Source organism: Pseudopodoces humilis, chromosome 3, assembly GCF_049639895.1.
Source record: "Pseudopodoces humilis isolate 2021_Gansu_Grassland_sample_001 chromosome 3, ASM4963989v1, whole genome shotgun sequence".
In the NCBI taxonomy this organism is placed as follows: Eukaryota; Metazoa; Chordata; class Aves; order Passeriformes; family Paridae; genus Pseudopodoces; species Pseudopodoces humilis.
In genome coordinates, this window is record NC_142202.1 from 42,566,283 (window position 1) to 42,585,675 (window position 19,393).

Consider the following 19,393-nt stretch of genomic DNA (forward strand, 5'->3'; position numbering starts at 1 on the left):
AAGTTGTTCATCAAACTTGGAGGAATGCAAGCTACATGAGTCAGAATATCCTATCTTCTCTATTACTTGCTTTGAATAGTGTGGATAAATAAAGAGGGTACAGCCAACTGGCTTGAACTTTTAGATCAGTCAGGCTTTCAAAAAAATTAGACACCAGGTTCTAGAACCCAATATATTGCTCTAATGCCTTACCCCATTTTGCTTCTATTTTGGGGAAAAAAAGCACCAAAATATTGAGCCATCACACACAAGTTAAGCTTCATAAACTGAGCTTCAGAGAAGTAGTGTGTACCACATTTTTTCACACAGACTAGTAAATGAAAAGCTATTTCTAGACTAATGAGTAAATATCATCTGTCAAAATTCCTTGTATTTTGACTCACATAACCAGATTAATAGTTGAACTGCAGCCTAGATGCACCTTTACCAGAATTTAATATTTCAGTTAAGACTACAATGGGTAACAGAACTACACAAGCAGGAGCATTTATAAACTAAGGCCAGCAGAAATTAGGCTTTCTATTCTTAACCCACAAGGAGCTACAAATATTTAAATTCACAATACCTTTAATATTTAAATTTAAATATTAAATATATTATTAAATATAATATAATTATATTAATTATATTATTATATTTAAAACAAATATTTAAATACACAATAGCCTTTCCTTCAGGGAAGTCATAATCTGATCTGCCCTTATCTGCTACATCATCTAGCCTCTTTCAAAAAGCTTGTCAAAGATGACACATTGAAGTCTACTTTGAATTGAGCAACAGATTCAAAAGCATAATGAGGAGGACTAATAAGAAAGAAAAGAACAGGATAGCCCATCAAAAGAGTTTTCTGGGTCAGGGAGAAGGCCTATAAAAAAGCCTGACACGCACATGCAAAACCAGAAAAAATCCCCAAACTTCCTAGAGAAAAGTGATGGAAAACTTCAGAACCACCAAGTAACAATTCAAAGTCCTTCTTTGACACTTATACTCACTACTGGATTCATATGTTTCAGATAACAGCAGCTTTTAAAGGTTTATTATTAAACATATAGATCCCTTGAAAACTCATTTATTTTTCACTTGTAGGAAAGCACAGATAAAGACAGACATAGATTAGATCACCTGCTCTTATAGTGTGTGTTATTCTGTTGATAGACACTATTCACATGTAGAGACTAAAGCTGAAAAAAAGAAGCACTAAAGGAAATCCTGAAAGAAAAAATCCCCTAAATTTACACAAGCACATAAAGGAACATTTACAAACAATTTAAGAAGGTGGAGATACATGTTAACTTCACCAGCCACTGAATGCTACTTTCCAAAAGCAAAGTGTCTGGTACCTTTGTGCCGGCCCCAAGCAATATTGATTGACGTCTTCAGCCTTTTTCCTTTTTTTCCTTTCCACTCATGCACTCACACATTTTTCCTCTAAAAGGATTAATCAGTCCTTAAAACCAGAGTAGAATTCCTTGGTGCTCAAACTGATCAGGTGCCACTGAACCAAGCTGTAACACAGACGGAAGTAGGTTCAGCAATTGTTTCTGATACTGCTTTTGAAGGTCACTAGCTCTATTTCCTCAACCTAGCATCACAACCTGTTCCAGTCCTGTCCCTCTCCCTTAACATTCTTAACTGCTGGCTTTATAAAAAAGAGTTGCTTACCATGAGCGTTAGCTGAAAAATCTAAATATTATCATTCCAGGTGGTTGTATTTGGTTCTAAAACACTATTAAACACTGTTTGCCTATTTCCTGCTACTGCTTCAGAGCCACACACAGAGAAATTACCAATTTTACAATCTCTCATACTTGTGACCCCTTTACCATCAGCACCCAGGGCAAAACACTCAAAAAGCCACTATGAGCTATATATCCAGTGCTAACCATTTGTTGCAATGGGACATATTTACAAATAATGCTGAGATTATGTAGAAGCAGCATCTAAGCTTTCTTACACACAGCAAAATGCCCTTGATTAAAGTCAATAGCCAAGAGTTTCCCTTCATGGGAAAAGAAAGATAATAAATTGGTTTGGAACACTTGTAGCACAAAATTACTGTGTTCATTTTTGTAGCAGCTGCTTACTACCAAGAGAATTCTCTTTTCTGGTTGAGTTAGTGAAAACAACTAGCACATCGCTAAACATGAAAGAGTTGAATTGTGAGTCATAAGCAGGAACTTATAATTTTAGAATCATATTTAAGTAGGTGAAAAACAATAAATTGAATATTTGTTAAAATCCACAACCTAAAATGTGAGCCATAGGTTTTCTTTTAAGGAAAACCATTTTAAGTAAATTACTTACTAATCAGGCTATTGGTTTAAATTCTCTTCAAATACAGTAATAGGAACATTTTATTTAAAGCACAGCTACAAACAACAACTTGGAGAATGATCTTGGTTCAGTCCTTGGTTAAAGTAAGCCTGAAGCAGGGCACTCAGACAAGTTTATTGATTATTTTTGGACATAGGAAGATCTTGCATTTATGAAATAAACCTGCTTGAGGCAAAGATAAACTTACACAGAAACTCATACACTGAAGTTTACACTGCACTTGAACGGAAGGTATTGTCCCTGTCTTATCCATCAGTCCATTCCACTGACTACAAACCACTGCTGCTAGCCTCACTGAAGAGAAATAACACAATTCAAGTTTTAGATTTTCACACAGTCTTTCACATCACTTTTCAGAAGTATTTTAACTAATAATAAAATTGGATTTATAGAATAATGAGAACCCATTATAAGTAAAAAGCAGAGTGGACTTTTTAAGCCAAGGATACAAAGTTTAACCAACTATTATTCAAGACTTATTTATATTTATTAAATACAGTATTTGGAAATAGTACGCTGGTAACCACACTTTCAGCTTTGTGGATTGCAAGCAGCAGCTCTTATTTCTTAGTGTCGCTTTACAGAGGGATGACCCTATGCCTGCATCTTCTCACTTTCAACTTAAAAATTTTCAAGTACTACATTTTTCCTATCTTGTTTAATTTATATTTCTTAGCCCAGTCTTCCTACAAATAATAGATTTTTGCTATCATGCTGCATTCCACTGCATGTTTACATTATAACAGTTTATTGATTTTTTTTTCATCTACTTCTCTATATAGAATGATTTAAGTAAAAGAGGAAGACTGTCCCCACAGTAGTAGTAATTTCACTATCTATGCTGCTTCTTCCTTGCTCACCTTCCCAACAAAAAATGCACACTACTTCTCAAGCAGTTTACATATTTGATTGCAATTCTTAGGAATAATTTTGGGGGGAAACCTACCTCCACCACCAACAGGTTCCCAAACACATCAAGAAGGGGGAATACAGGGGGCAAGGGAATCAATACAAAAGGTCATCTGGAGAATATAAACTATCAGTTCTCAGATGTCGTATTAAAAGGACTATCTTCTGAATAAAATAAAATATAATGCTCCTCCTTTTTAACCAATTAGTCCTTTGTATCTGCTTAGATCCACCCAGGTTAAATTACAGCAAACTTCATAGTGAGGGAAAAGATACAGGAATTTGAGGGAAAAAATGCAGAACATGGACAACTAACAAAAGCAGAATCAAGAGACTTTTCAGAAGAAAAGGGCTCATCTGGAACTCTCAAGAGATGGGGAAAAGAGAATATACTGTTTACTCTCAAAACCCAAACGTGTATCTAAGGAAAAAAAAAGAAAAAAAAGCTGTGTACTCAGGTTTAATAATGGAAAAGAAAAGCATCCTGGGATTCCTTCTACCATAACTTCCAAGGAAGGCAGCAGAGATCACAAGGAATGGTTGTCCAAATGAAAAGAAACCTAGAGCTTTATACCAGTAGGATCAAGAAAAATAAATCTTCTCTGAAGTCCAAACTGAATCTGAATCATGAATATCTACCAGCTATATAACGGTATGAATAATACATAGTCCAGATGAGAGTAAGTAAATATTAGTTCTCTTAACAAAATCATTCCTTTGGAGATGAAATAAAAGATTGGCTATTTTTAAGTAGCTGAGCTCTCACACTTTCATCCCCTTAAAAGTGGAACTGCATCCCTGATGATGACACATTTCTCGGCAAAGTTCAGTATGACTTTAAGAGTTCCCAGCTTTTTAAAAACTGTACTGAAATCTTTTAACTTTTTGCCGATAAGGTGGCTTTATTGCCAGTTAAACACTAGCATTAATTCCTGTAGCTAGGGTAAAAAAATACAGTGTATGAAGCAGGAAATGAAATACAGTGTATGTAGCACAGCTCAGGGAATGCAAATGAGAGACATACTAGAAGAAAAATAGCATCTTGCTCTTCCATGCTACTGATAAACTAGACATGTCGGCTTTTCAATGAAGGACAAAATTAAAATTCGTTTTCCCTGCTCTCACACCAGACTTTTCACAGTTTGGATTCTTAATCCACTTTTTACACTGGTTCAGCACACAGAAGGACATTCTTACACATGCACATTGACAATATGCCTAGTTACAGCTGAAAAACTGTTCTAAAAGCCCTAAAGCTTATTTCTAATGAGTTCTATATATCTAATTCTGAATGCAAAGAAAAATAAACCCAGTTTTGTCACATGAACAATGCCACCAAAAGATCAGCCTTTTCCAAGGGGCAGAGGTGATGGGCACAGATCGTGTCTGTCCAGGTGCTCTTCATCAGAGATCTACAGAACAGAGAACAAAGGAGAGCTCTGCTTTGACAGAGTTCAGCTCTTCTAGTAGTGACTCAAAACTATCAGAGAATACTTTGAAGATAAACTTCTCATCCTTCCCACAAGGAATCTATAAATTTCTTACCGAGTGACAACAGAGCACCACTTTGCAGCTTTTGGTTTCATTTTCCACTCAAGACACTTTCAAGGATTTCCAAGCAACCATTAGAGTTTGGAATCCAAGGTGTGCAGCTATGTTAGCTATGACCCAGGCAAAAATTGTGAAGCTCAACAGCACGCAAAGACTGACACATGAACCCAGATGTTCAACAAAAGGTGTTCTGCTAGACCAATTACACTAATCCTCTTTGTGTGTCAGAGCTAGCAAAGCTGAGGGCACACCACAGCAAAAATATCTGGATAATGTACTGGGAGGGCATGATCCAGCCAGGGTAGCAAGCAGGGCTGAGCCATCAAAACGAGAATCTGGTCCTGTGAGCAGCCACCCTGACTGCTCAGAGCCCTTAGAACGGAAAGATTTTGTGTCATGTAAGGTTTTGCTTTTTCTTCCCAGACGCTGGAAGATCTACTAAATCTGATCTACCAGGCTGACCTGAAAACTCTGTGCAAGACATTTTAAAAAATACATAAATAAATTTAATTTTCTTGTAGTCAATTCACTTGCATTTTTGTGATTCCTGCTGACCCCAAAGAAAGGATGTATTTTCTCAACAGTGTTAACTTCTACACCAAAACTGCCCTGAATATAATTTAATAAAATTTTAAAAACAACAAAAACAAAAATCCCCACACCTTTCCTGAAACCTTTCACGCACACAAGAAATAGGGAAACTGAAAGGATGAGCAAACCCAAACCACAATACGCATTTAACACTTACAAAAGGTACAAAAGTTTGAAACGTGTTATTTTTTCTATTCATTTTTATGGTGCCTAATGCTTAAAGGACATGTAGTGATACAGAAGGGGAGTGGTTTTAAACTGGATATACTAATACAATACTAATACATTCTTTCCTTTGAGGGAGATGAGGCACTAGCTCAGCTTGCCCGGAGAAGCTGTGGATGCCCCATCTCTGGAAATGTCCAAGGCCAGGCTGGATGGAGCTTTGAGCAACCTGCTCTAGTAGGTGGTGTCCCTGCCCATGGCTGGGGGGTTGGAACTAGATGATCTTTAAGGACCCTTCCAACACAAACTATTGACTCTGATTCTTACAGGTAAACTTTCAAACACGTCTTTCTTACTTGCCAGAGAAGTAAGGTGTGAACTTCTGTAACAAAATAAGAATCTGTTAGTAACAAACAAGATTTCTATCGTATGATCTCTGTGTAAAACAGATTTCACCTCAGAAGCCTTCCTTTCCAGAAGCTAACACAGCTATGAGAAATAATTCTTAATTGTTTTACAGCACCTTACACAGCAACATGGACCAATATGACAAAAAAGATATTCCTCCTTTTCCACTGGTCTCTCATGGTACTTTGATACAATCAAATACCACAGCAGAAGCATAAAAATGTCTCCAGGAAAAAAAAAAAAAAAAATTAGATTAACAGATTTTTTTGTTGCACAACCAGCAAACTATACAGAAACATATTCCTTTCATAGGGAGGAGAGCTACAAGGGGAACAGAAAATGAAATAGCTGTTTTGGCAGTCAAGGCTTCTCTTATCCTAGAAAAACATACTACAAGTCATCCATCTTGAAAAATGTATTAATAAAAAAATTAAATTCTTGAATCCTCAGGCTGCCAAATTTCATTGCAGTGCAAGAAAACCAAGTGTGGCTTTCTCTTCCTCCTACTCATGATCTTATCAAGTTCTTGCATTAGTCTTCCAATGACTCACATACAAGCAAAAAAAAATCTTTTAAATAGTTTTCAATTAAATTACCACTGATAAGATTTATATAGAAGCAAACAAAAAAAAGGGGCTTTATCAAAGTCAGATAGGGAAAAATGAAAAAAAAAATGCTAACCCTAAAGTTTCTGCGCAAATGCTTATCTGTGGGTTGACAGTAGTCCTGTTCTGAATAATACTTAAGAATAATCATAAGGATTTATTTATTAAGAGTGCACAAGATATGTATCTTGGTCTACCAATTAAGGTATTGGTTGCTAAGACAGCTCTGTTTTCAGATGACTGAAGAAAAACCTAGCAAATCTGTCAGAATTCTATAATTTAGTACATTAAAATATTACCTAGTAACATTCCTTTCCCATCTTGAGAAGGTGACTATAAAGAAAAGGATTTTCAACTTCTGTTTTTAAACCCTTGGAGGAACGTATACTGTAGACATTGCTCCAGCTATCTAAAAGATAAAGTTAATAGAACATTACAGAACAAGTCAACTATTCAGCAGCAGCTACAGTTAGCTTTTCCATGCAGTTAACATATTCTGGCCCATTCACTTTCTCAGCCCTGCTTAGATCTAGAATTTAAGCTTTTCTTTATGAAATGCTTCCAACGTTGAAGTCTACACACACACACTTTAGTATTATATCCAGAGTTTTCCCTTATTCTTTTTTAAATGAAGAACAGCTATTCCTAACATAATTTGTTTGTAAGAGAATTTTAAGCCTTCAGCAAGAAGGCACAACAGCCATGTGCTGCAACATGATTCATACCTTTCTTAAGCATTAACTGAAGAAAGAGAGCTGAATTAAATTGCTCAGCCAATCTGCCGGCACAAATAAGAACTTGAGTAAATGAAGTTTTCCTTTTAATTCAAAAGGTTGTGTTCAGGGCAGAATTCACTTCAGTGCCTCCACAATGACCTGCAGAAGAACCATACCCAGAGTTCATGGCTCACTGCTTGGCCCCAGGCCATCCCCTGCACCACACAGAAGTTGGCACCACCCATCTGCTCAGAGCTGCCAGCTGAGCCGTGTGCTCTGCCAGAAAGCCATTATTCTGTGCATTCAGAAAAGTCTGGGGGAAAGAACAACTGATAACCAATTATTCCTTAAAAACAACTTTAAAAGCAGCAAGACTAGACTTCATCACCCTTCTCCAGACATATTTTCCACCATTAATTTACTACAGTCACAAAGAGCATTGGGTTTTGCTTCACTGATACACTTAGCAGGCTCAAATCAAGTATGTGCAGTTTCAATGACATTTAACTGTTAAAAAACTAAAGCCTGGACACTCTTGCCCCACTGGTGCTTGCTGTGTATTCAGTCCCCTTGTTGTGGGGCCACTCATGGCAAATACAAATTGAGCCTCATATCTGATCAGCCCATCAGCCGCATCAGCAATAGATGTTATTAACATCTATTAGATATTATTATCATTATTAACAATAACAAATCAATAATCAATAAATCAAATTTAAGAAAATCAATAGATGATTGTTATTAAGTTCCTGACTGCAAGAAATGCAGCTGACAAATATGCCTGAAAACCAAGCAACCCTCCACTTCCTTGGTGATGGCCTACACTGCATGGCCTGTGGAATGCCTCACTTTTTGGCACACAAATGAGTATCTAACTAAAAGGCATAAAAGCCAGGAGAGTAACAGCCAGTTTTGCCATCCATCTCACACCGTGTAGCATGGGTTCTTAATTCAAACAAAAAGTGTCACAGTAAAAGAAGAAATATTCAATTTCTCTTAATTTGCATGACTAGAGTCGAAGGCACCTAAGGACATAATTAGACCCCATCTCCTCCAAATACTTAAATACAAAGCTACCTCGTTAATACTCTGGTTAGATTCATACACAGTCTTATTTTCATTTTAAATGGAGAAACTATCCCAGAATGAACGTGTGATAACAAAGGCAAGCCCATTTGTCAAACATCCAAAATTATTATTTTGGAAACAAACAGACATGTGGAATTTAATTTGATTTCACTTAGAAAGTGCTAAAAGCCAAGCAGTGTGATACTAATTAGTTCATGCTGACAACAAAAGAATTTCCCAGTTACCCTAAGGACGGCTTTTTGGAAGCCAACCTTTATTTGGCCAAAAGTCCACAGAATTAAGATTCTGCAAATGTAGAGAAAGGTACTGGAAAGATAAAATTTGCATTACAATAATTCATTTACTATTTTAACAGCTGTACAGTACTTTTAGAAAACAGAAGTCACTGTTTCACATGATTATTAGTTCTCTGCAATAGCTAATGATTTAAGGATATGGAAAGGGTTAGCCTCATTTTTAGGTAACTTGATTCAAAGCCATAGCATTTCTTTTAAAGACAGTCATTTCAAGAAAAGAGATAACTCAGATATACAGTCAAGATAGTAGGCAGGTTGCCAGATAAGAGAAAGAAAAAACTTAAAAGTCAGTCAAGAACCTCTTCAGTATTACACAGGTGGAGACAAAAAAATTAACCAGAAATCAACTGGGACATTTCCATCTTATCTTACAAAAGCAATCCTCCCTAAACCTCTACCTTCCTTCCCTCCCACCAATAGTTTATCTGTACAACAGTGAACCTTAATCAAACTTTTTTAAACTGAGTTTCAGTGAAGCCTGAAAAGATTAACTATCTGGCTTACTTTATCATAGAAAAAAAAAAAAACCAAAAACATATTAAGGTAGAGGAATTTTATAAAAATGCCAAGTAATGAAGCTTAAGAAATGTCCTACACCTAGGCTCTTGAGGAAAAGAAGTCATTCAGAAGGCAGACATAAAGGTAGAGCTATAACAATTCTTCCACTTCAAAACAATAGGATGATATTAATAATAACTGGGGGTGGAGAAGGGAAGGGGGAGAAAAAAAAAATCAAACCAACTTTGGTTTCTCATTACACAAACACATACAGAAAAAAAAATAGTGAATTTTCTTCACCAATACCAAAGATACCTTGACAGATAGAGGGAGGAAAAAAAATTCTCTCAAGTATGCCATCTATTAGGCCTATTTGGTATAAGTTTTAAGACAAAACTTTTACGTAAGGGCATTTCAAACCCTACTCTGCAAGCAGACTGGATTTACATTTATCATGTAAAAGCACATCTTCCACATAAAACTCATTTCAAAGATGCATGTAGTTAAAAGTCTGTCATCATTAATTGGTAAAGGGATTTTGAGCACTTAAGAGCCACCTAATTGCTAAAGCAATATTGGAGATTAGTACTATGACATTTCTAATAACTTTGAGTTCTGCAGAGATGCTTTGCGGAAAATCTCATCTCTCTGGTGCCTTCATTGTAATTCAAAATCTTCATGACTACGAGGAACAGCAGGGGGGAAAAAAAAATAATCAGACAATACCATAGATTCTTGGAAGGCACAATCTCAGTAAAAATACTGTGCAAATAAACCATGAACACTTATAAGCATGCATATTTGAAGTGAGACACAGATCTCCAGCCCAGAAGTACTGAGCAGTTTCATTCATTGTTTTAAATCCAGAAAGACATTTAAAGCATCCTGCATCGAAAAAGGTACAAAATACCTTAAATGTATCATTACCATGCTTCTACACAAGGAAACTCTCAAGAGCCACTGGAGTATTACAATCCTTGCCATAGGTTTCAGTAGAGATCAAAAATAAGCTCCTGAAATACAACTTTTTTTCTCTTGCAGGCACAAGTAAAGAAAGTTGCAAGTGAAAGGCAATTTCCCTCTCTACATCCATTTCAAGAAGCATCTTTGCAAGAAACCAGCTAGAATTCCCAGAGAAACATTTTATACTCAGCCCCCTGAGTCTTCAAAAGCAACCATGCTCCTTTCCTGTTTAAACTAAAGAAAGAAACCTTGTCTTAATTGATCGGTCATGCCCTGAACAAATGTTTTTACAACCACAAATCCAAACCACTGCAGACTTCACAGCCTCAGAAGATACAAACTCCAAAAGATATCCTTAACCAAACAACTTGCAATAGAAGAACAGCAAGAAATGAGATACAAGGCTTTTTCCAAGTAAAATCTTGCTTGACTGAAAATCTAAAAAGTCAACCCCCCCAAAAAAGGACTGGTTGCAAGATTGCTCTGTGCCCTCAAAGTTTTTTCTAAAGTTTGTTTTTAAACGAGAGAACAAAGGTTACAACACCAAATTCTTTTAGTCTTAGGTTTATCAAAGGACATCAACTATTAATTGCCACACTTTAGTAGAAGGCATAGGTGAAATAAAGGAAAGAAAAACTATTAAAGATAGAGCATCTTCACATTAAGGAACAGGTAACATTTTTCTTCACTCAGCTGTAAAGGAAGAAGTAATTTCTCCCCTCACTGAACTGATAGCCTGTGTGCATCTTTTTCTCTGATAACCTGAACTGTTAAGTGCTGTGTTGAATATCCAGGGTCTGCTTAGCCTGGAACACTACTTACACAGTAGGATTACAGTCATATTTTTCACATATTCAATTTTCAAAAGGCTTCTTTTCCATACAGATAATTTGATGTTCATTAGAAATCACACTGTCTATTATTCAGCCTGTCCAAATTCACTTTCAAAACCATAATTTTGCAGCTAGAAACCTTAAAAAATAAAATTTAAAAATCTAAAAAGTCCCTAATTTCTTTAGAGCATCATGGAACTGACATTCATGCTGGTTCAGAAAAAGTATGTTTACACCAAGTTGTGATCACAAAGACCTGCATATAATTTGTGGGAAATAAAGTATGAAGGGGTAACAACATAGGGAACCAACACAAGGAAGACCAAGTATTATAAGAATTCACATTTTGATTTTTAATCTTTTTTGCCATATAATTTGTATCAATTTTCAAGTACTCAGACAAACTAAGAATGACAAAAGATGACACAAAAGCTTGAATTTTAGAAAAAATAATGATCACACAAAGAAAAAAAATTCAATTTCTGCTAATTTTTCATATTAATTTGCACTGTTGAATACTTTTCTCCCCCTATTGTTACTATCAAAGAAATTCAAGTGACTGGAAATTTATTTCCTACAGACTTTATTCTTAAAAGAAATTTAGAAGACTTTTTTTACAGAAAAAGTCTTTAGCAACATGCATTTAAACAGGTAAGTATATCTCTATTTTAGAGTAATTTTCAGCTAGGGATACCATCTGCTCTGGACAGTATCTCCTCTCAACTTCTTTCTAAAAGAGCAACAAACCGCTAGTAACAGAAGTATCACATCAAACAAAAGCAGTCAAGATGTCTTTCAACTTCCTTCACAACTGTCAGACATTACATTAAACCTCACTTAAAGACAATTTTTCAGGAGCTAATAGAATGAAAATTTACAGCGAAGCATTCCTGTTGCAGTCCCAATATTGTTGCACAGAACCTTCCCAAACACTATAGAAATATGAACTTAATTATTTGAAGGATGTCATTATTACTCATCTGAGAAACTACACAACCCACGAAATCTGGCAATAAAAACAAGTGACAGTTTTAGATTAGTGACCTTTTTGCAGTACCCCTGAAGAAAATATTTACTTCCTTTGTTCAGATGAGTTGGTGCTTAGATGAATGCTACACCTGCTACCAGAGGCTAGAAAAACTGTACTGCCTGGGAAGCCTTTTGCAGCCCCAGCAGGCAGAAGGTAACAATAAAACCCACTCCTTCCCAGAACCACAGTCCAGGATTAGAACCACTAAACCTTTGTTTAGTATTGTGATTACTAAGAGACTTTTCAAAAACATTTAGAACTGTAAAAGGGTCACTGGTGTTGGGGAGTGATCAGGAAACTGACTGAACACAGATGCCTGTACACCCAGTGTACTGTGCAACACAACCTATCAATCAAGGGAAGAGTGCTCTATATCTCTTTACCAAACTTTTTGCCTGCAGTAAAACAGAGGTGAATGGATAAAGTGGCTAAGGAGATAAGATATGTAAGACAAGAAAGTTGAATGGAAATGGCTGGAATAATGTAAAGAAATTGCAATACACTGCATCAACTGTAACCTTCCTGTCAGAAATCACCACATTCAGAGGTCCCATCCAAAATACCTCAGCTGCATGTTCCACCCAGACTATCAGGCTCCAATTCTTGTTTTAATTGACAGTCAAGTTTCAAAACTCATCATTCAAGGGAGACTAGTTCAGAGGGGAAAACACATTTGACTTCACTGACATATCACATTTTCATCATCAAAACCATTTTGAGAAAGTGGCAGATCTGTAGTTTATTGGCTCTGCTGATTGTTCACTGATGACAAAGAAGTTCAGTTCTGAAAGTGCAGAAACAAGATACAACCTCTCATGCTAAACCAATCTGCCCATAGTATATGAGGCAAAAAAAAAAATGTTATTGATAGGGTTTCAAAAGAAAACCATTAAGGAACATAAGACATATTCATCCTTCCAGAAAGATACTTTTCACATCTAACACAGGGCCATTAAAAGCTGCACAGGGGTGTGGGGGTTGTAGCAAAGCTTCAGAGGGCACACTGGCAGTGCCTGTTTCCTGGGCAGCACACACAGCATTGCCAATTGCACAGTCAGGAGGCTCTTTATAATGAAACACTAAAAAAAACCCACATTTAGGACACGCAAACAGATTTTATATAGTCATCACAGAGGCACACAGCAAGCTGCATCTCTAAATCAATTTCAAGAACAATCAATATTCCTCTAACACACCAGGCAGGCTGGATAAGTTGTTTTTGTGGTTTTTTTTCACAATTGCTTGTGAGTGTGCTTTATAGCAAAACCAAAAAGCCAGAACCAAGGTCTGCTTCAGTACTAAGAATAATTTTTCTGTGGTCACTCTGCCATGAAATCACTATAATCTCTCCATTTTCAGAGTCAACTAAAGAAGTATTATCACAAGAATTGCCAAGAATATTTTGTCTTATCTAAAATTATAATCCTATATATTCACAGTAAGTGAAAAAGTATTTTAAATCTACAAGGCTATAGGCGACATTTTTTTTAAAAAATTGTTACAGAAATGCTATGGGATATTGAGCTTGTACTTCTTATAAAAAAGATTCTAGTGTGTTAACTCACTGTACTGCACATAAAATACTGATGACTGAGTCTCTATAAAACCTTCTTGGAGTTTGGGAGAACTAGAGGTGCATCTTCAGCAAATTATATCATAGTTCTTGAAAACCCATGCCAAGCTGACAAATCACAGAAGAGTGCTGACAAGAGTGGTATCCATTTTTACCCTCTACTCCTCTAGGGACTCACTACAGATATACAACCAGTTATACCAGCTGGCACACCAAAAAGCATGTCTTACACTCTAAAATGCTGAAGAGCATCACCAGAATTTCATCCCCTTCTAGATTTATGGTTAGTGTTTCAGGACATCGTTCAGTTTCCTGCAACTTCCATAGATAGTTGCTTTCTAAAACAAATTGCAATGTTTTTATCTCGCTAACTCACAACTAGAGATCTCCTTTACAGGTGCTCCACATTTGAGCCTTGAATGGTGCTTTGTGAAATGTAACTGAACTTTCTATTAGCTGAATTCAGTTAGTAAAGATCCTGCAGAAAACACAACTCTTCGCTATCCTGGGCCTCAGCAGAAGCAGCGTAGAAGTGGCTGGCACTGTAGAGAAAGATGTGCCCAGTAGGTGCCACCATTTCAAGTGAGCTAATTCTACAGCTCCTGAAGTTCAAGGAGGCCAATCACACAATGATTCAGATTGTTTTCACTTTTGCTTAGACAGTCTCCAAGTGATATTTTTGTGTCTTAAAATATAGGCTGGAATAAGACATCTATAACTAGAATGAGAATTTGTACTTTCTAAAGCAGGTTTTTGTCAGCAAAAATCTAAAGCACTACAATTAGTCAACATTTAATTATCCCTGGCATGCAAGAAATGAAGATGTAATCAAGAATGATTAGAAAAATTGCAACTTCCAGTTGTGCAGGCTAATACTGGTGCTACCTTATAGAAATCTCAGGGTTGTAATTTCATACAGTTTAGCACTAGGACTTTCTGAAGACACAAACAAATATTAAAAAAAGTAGGCCATGCTTTTTTATCCATGTAAATTTGTAAGGGTTATACTCCTGTATGCCCTGATGGCTGATGAAAAAACATACAAGTGCAGGAAAAAAACCATCACAGCCAACACACAAGGGTTACACTGAGGGAATTTCTTAGTCATTGAGGTATTTTAAAGATATGGAGTTGTAGTGCTCAGGGCATGGTTTAGTGGCAGACTTGGCAGTGGTGTGTTAAGTGTTCAACTCAATGATCTCAAAGGTCTTTTCCAACCTAAATAATACTGTGATTCTATGAAATCAAGCATTCAGTAAGCAGATTACAGCTCATTGAAAACATTAACAATGAGGTAATAGATGTGGCTCACACCAGCTGCATTTACAATAACAATTCAGCATACCAAAGGGAACAAACACACCAGCAAATATTTTAGAAGTAAGCTGAGGTTATTTACATTTCCTAAAAAGTGATGATAAAGAACAGGTGTTTGGTCTACCCACTGTCACTTTAAAGGCACAAGATCAAAAATAACATGCTTAAGTTCATTCTATGATCTACCCTCTTTCTGCTAAGACCCATCTGCTCCTACAGTTCTACAGTGCCCACTCCCTGTGCTCTGCCAACTCATTTCTCCTAAAGCAGAGCAACTATTCCTACTGTGCTGTGTTGGTAGACTTTGGTATACATCCTTACATGTTTTCTTCTTCTGCCCTTCTTCAACCCTAACTGTTTTGTTTTGGGTTTTTTTTTTAGCTTCTTTCTTGCTCCCTTTCCCAATTCTGCTTTCCTACCTCTTTGCTTAATGGGCTGCAGAACAGCTGACTCTATAGCAAACTCTCTAGCAAAGTACTCAGCGGTACTGCCCCGTAAATTATCTGCTGCTAAGTATTGATACAAAATAATGGAGATCACATTAACCAATTAATGTTAATAAAATGCTTAACAGAGGGATCCTGCAAAAACCCAGACTCACACCTGAGCTAGTCTGCTTTAACTTAGACTGACATTCACAAGGTAAACAGAAAATTATTTCCTTATCACTACTTGTTTGCTTCCAGATGATGCACTGTCTTACCAGACTTTATAGACCAACAAAAAGGGTACTGGATCAAAGTCCTTAGAAAACCAGCTAAGGCTTAGTGGCACATTTAAAGGCAACCAAACTTTAACACTGAGTCAGAGAAGACATGGCCAGCTCTCTAGAATGTTGTCTAATAACCTAGTTACTACATGAAGGACCTCACACACATTTATTGGACTTCTACCAAGACTAGTAACTGTTTTACATCAATGGTGCTATACTGCACACTTCTATTTCCTTAAAATGTGAGGGTGAACACATCTGTTTAGATTTGACACACACACACTGCTCCAGCTGCTGAATGAAACAGCAGCAGAGCTAAACCAGAGGTTTTAACACATGTGCTCGTACATTTTTACTGTAGAAAGTATCAAGTTGTAATAGGTCCATGGTCACCCTATTAATGGTACAGAAGCGCCTTTTTCCCAGTCATAGTTCCCATGTTAAAGAAAAGCTGGCGCATTTTGCTACAATATAAATTCCATATAAATGGATTTGTTGACTTTACTATCTTTACTATACTACTTGTTGACTACTGCTTTACTATCTTCCCAGAGTTTTAAGTAATGTCATTACTTAAAGTCTACTCACTTAAAGAGCTGGACAAGCAGAAAATTAAAAAACAACTGAGTTTTACAGTATTGTTACATGATAAAAGAGAGAAGGTAGAAGCGTCAAGAGTAGAGTTGAGCCTGAAAAGAATGGAGGGGTGGAGAAAGTTAGCTTTAGGTTTTGCTCTTAATTCTCACTATCCTAATCTGTTATCAGACAATAAATCAGCTTCCCTAAATTGAGCTTGTTCTGCCAGTGATAGCAATTGTTCAGTGATCTTCCTGTCCTTATCTCAACCCACAAACTTTTCACTCTGTTTTCTCACCATCCTGATGAAGATGGGGAGTGATTGAGCAGCTTGGTAGGCACCTCGTGGCCAGTTAAGTTAACTGAGCACAGCTGAATAAAGTGCTGTAGTCGTGCACTTGACTTGAAAATGAATAGCCATCAAACATTCTTGGCGCTTCCAGAATGTCCTTTCTAACCTGTGGTGTAAAGTATTTTTTATACAATACTGTTGTACAAATGCAGCCTTATCATGGCTAGAGAATAAAATCCTCCTGACAGCGTAAGCCAGGTGCACAAAACCATAATGTAAGCCACCCTAATGTGGTGGAGAACAGCAAAGTGTATCCTACTCACTTCACAGAACCGAGGTTGACAATACATGGTCATTCATAAGCAGGACGAGCAGGTCTAATCTCCATTGTAACACAGACACCCTGCTGTGTTTCCAAGGTACTAGCTATTTCTGCTGCAGCAATTCCATGGGCTTGCACTCTACTGTAGTTGTGAATTCACCCCACAGTCCTTTTGACAAAAAAGTCTCAAAGACAGCACAGTCCAACATGCAGACAGAAGTCATTTTGACTTACTTCCATCTATAACAGCCTTTTTCAATGGCACTCACTAGGATGTTTTTATCTATGAGTTCACAGTCTATAGATATTCTGGGACAGATACAAGAATCAAGAATTGTCCCATTACAAGAAAAAGTATCTTTACAAAGAGTAAGCACTACAAAAATAACTGAATTGTTTCTATTTGCTACACTTATTACTTATTAGAATACAGCAAAACCAAAGAAAGGGTATTTGCATGCCTGGCTGCGAGGCTTTCTGCTTCACTACTTGTGTTTTAGACACAAAGCAAAGGAACTTCCAACATAGCCCAGAATCACAAAGTTTATCAAGTTGTCCATAGGCTTGTTCTTTGGAGTATGACTAGACAGATTAACCTTGAGAAGCAACCTATCACACTGCCTACCCCAAAAGCAGGGAGGAGATGGAAGCCTAGATTGCCTAGCAAGGAAGTCACTGCACTTTTAGAAGAACCAAAATTCTTTCACTATTAGTTGACAGATTCAGCCCTTCAATTTTAAAATTTACTATTCGGATTTTAAAAAGACCCTTAAATGCTATTGAGCTAGTAAGGATATATACAACCATGCAGCCCCTCTCACCCTTTAAAGAGATCTTCATAGCCGCTTGTATAAACAGCACAGCTGTCTGAGCAAGACACACTGGGAAAATTAGTACCTAAGAGTCCAACACCAGACTTCCTTTTTAATTCAGTAACACTCCTCTTCAGACTCTTCTCCAGACTCTTCTCCTTATGTTCCCCCTTTTCCACAAGAAGGGCCACAAAGATTTATAGCTAAAAACCTGTTAAAAATAATCAATTCAATCAAAACAGCTCTTCTAAGCACATTCTTTTTTAAAAATAACAATAGTTAAAATAATCAAAACCATTCATTTATTAAACATAGGAGCACCTGTGTTCAACACAATTCCATTCCCCTCAACATACGTTCTTCCTGAGAAATTAAATTCTGAAAGAGGAAATAGAAAACCTGCTTTTTCTGCCTTACAGACAACTTACATTAAAGTTTGTGCAGAATTAGAAAGTTTTGGGTCTTGAAACAATTTCTAGAAAGACTGCTTTTGGACTTGGTGCCAGCTTGAAAATTAAGTATTCCATTTCCCAAAACTTCAAGGCAAAGACCATTCCACCACAAGTCTGAAGCTACCAGATGCACAATTTACAGAACTAGCCAATTACTGAACTAACCAATAATCAATTACAGTGAATCCAGCATATTTGAAATCTGTCTCTTAAAATAATTCCATCAGTTTACTTGCTTTCTGCGCAAATTGAGACAACTTATTCACCCATTCACAGGTAAGTCCCCATGCAGTACTTCACAAGACTTGCCTTCTGATCAGAAAGCAAGCTACTCAAGAGCTTGGCAACACTACCATTATGGCAATGGGAAAGAAAGACTGCATGAAAAATTTAACCTTTCCACTGGAAAACCACACTAAATTGACAAAAAAAACCCTTACAAGCAGTCACATGGTTAGTGTAACAAAAAACCCTTACAAGCAGTCATGTGGTCAGAGGGAGCAATGACAGACAAGAATTGCTGTGTGTTGCTGTTAAAAAAATAGCCATCGAATGGATTGCTTTTTTCTTATGTCAGAAAAATGTGGCTTCACCAAAATACAGTAACATATAGCTTACAATCAAAAATGTTAAAATTAGATTTTAAATTCCAGAAATCAGTCTGAACTACTTATAACAATGTTTCAACTTCTGAATCTAGCTGTTGGCATGCAGCCTCAAAGGCTGAATTTGAGGGGAATTCTGTATTGTTGTAATTTCTACCCATACATACGTATTGATCACCTGCACCAATAAAGCATATTTCCCTGCAGCTCATATATTGTACTCCTGTCACCAGTATCCATCAATATGGGCAAATCTCAGATGTGAAAAGCAGAAATGTTAATTTTTATATCTCTCTCACTGCATACAGACTCATAGGTTTGAAAGTCAGTCCTTCAAGCCAAGTAACTGGCAGTGTCACCAAGGCAAGAGAATTTTCAAAGAAAAATACTGAGGGTTATATCTATTTCATGGAACAAATATCTTAGAATGCATAGAACAAAGACGGTTGATTTTGAATGCAACTAAAAGAAATAGCTACATCATCACTCTTCAAAAACAAATCCCCAAGCCTTTGGAGATATGCCATGCCACACAAACACACAGACTCCAAGATTGCTACTGCAGCAGATTTCTTCGGAAAAAGAAAACCCACAATGAAAATCCAGATCTGACAGAAACTCTTTCTCAAAAATGTCCTTGTGAAGCCATCTTTAAGTTAACCTTTATTCAAAATCTTTGAAAAAAAATCATAGCCAAGATCAGTATGAAATATCAAATTGCCTGATGCAGCAAATTAAAGCTCT

General features: G+C 36.7%; 1 protein-coding gene across 3 annotated transcripts in view; it reads right to left on the reverse strand.

Moving 5' to 3' along the window:
* The window catches only part of GALNT2 (polypeptide N-acetylgalactosaminyltransferase 2), an 89,453-nt gene that overhangs the window by 53,171 nt on the left and 16,889 nt on the right, over positions 1–19,393 (reverse strand). The window contains exon 1 of one of the 3 annotated variants that reach the window (XM_014263686.2): positions 1,341–1,419. The exons of the other annotated variants lie outside the window; for them this stretch is intronic. The gene's annotated coding sequence lies outside the window, so the exon portion shown is untranslated. Of the gene's footprint in view, positions 1–1,340; positions 1,420–19,393 lie in introns of those variants that run through there. 3 annotated transcript variants of the gene reach the window in all.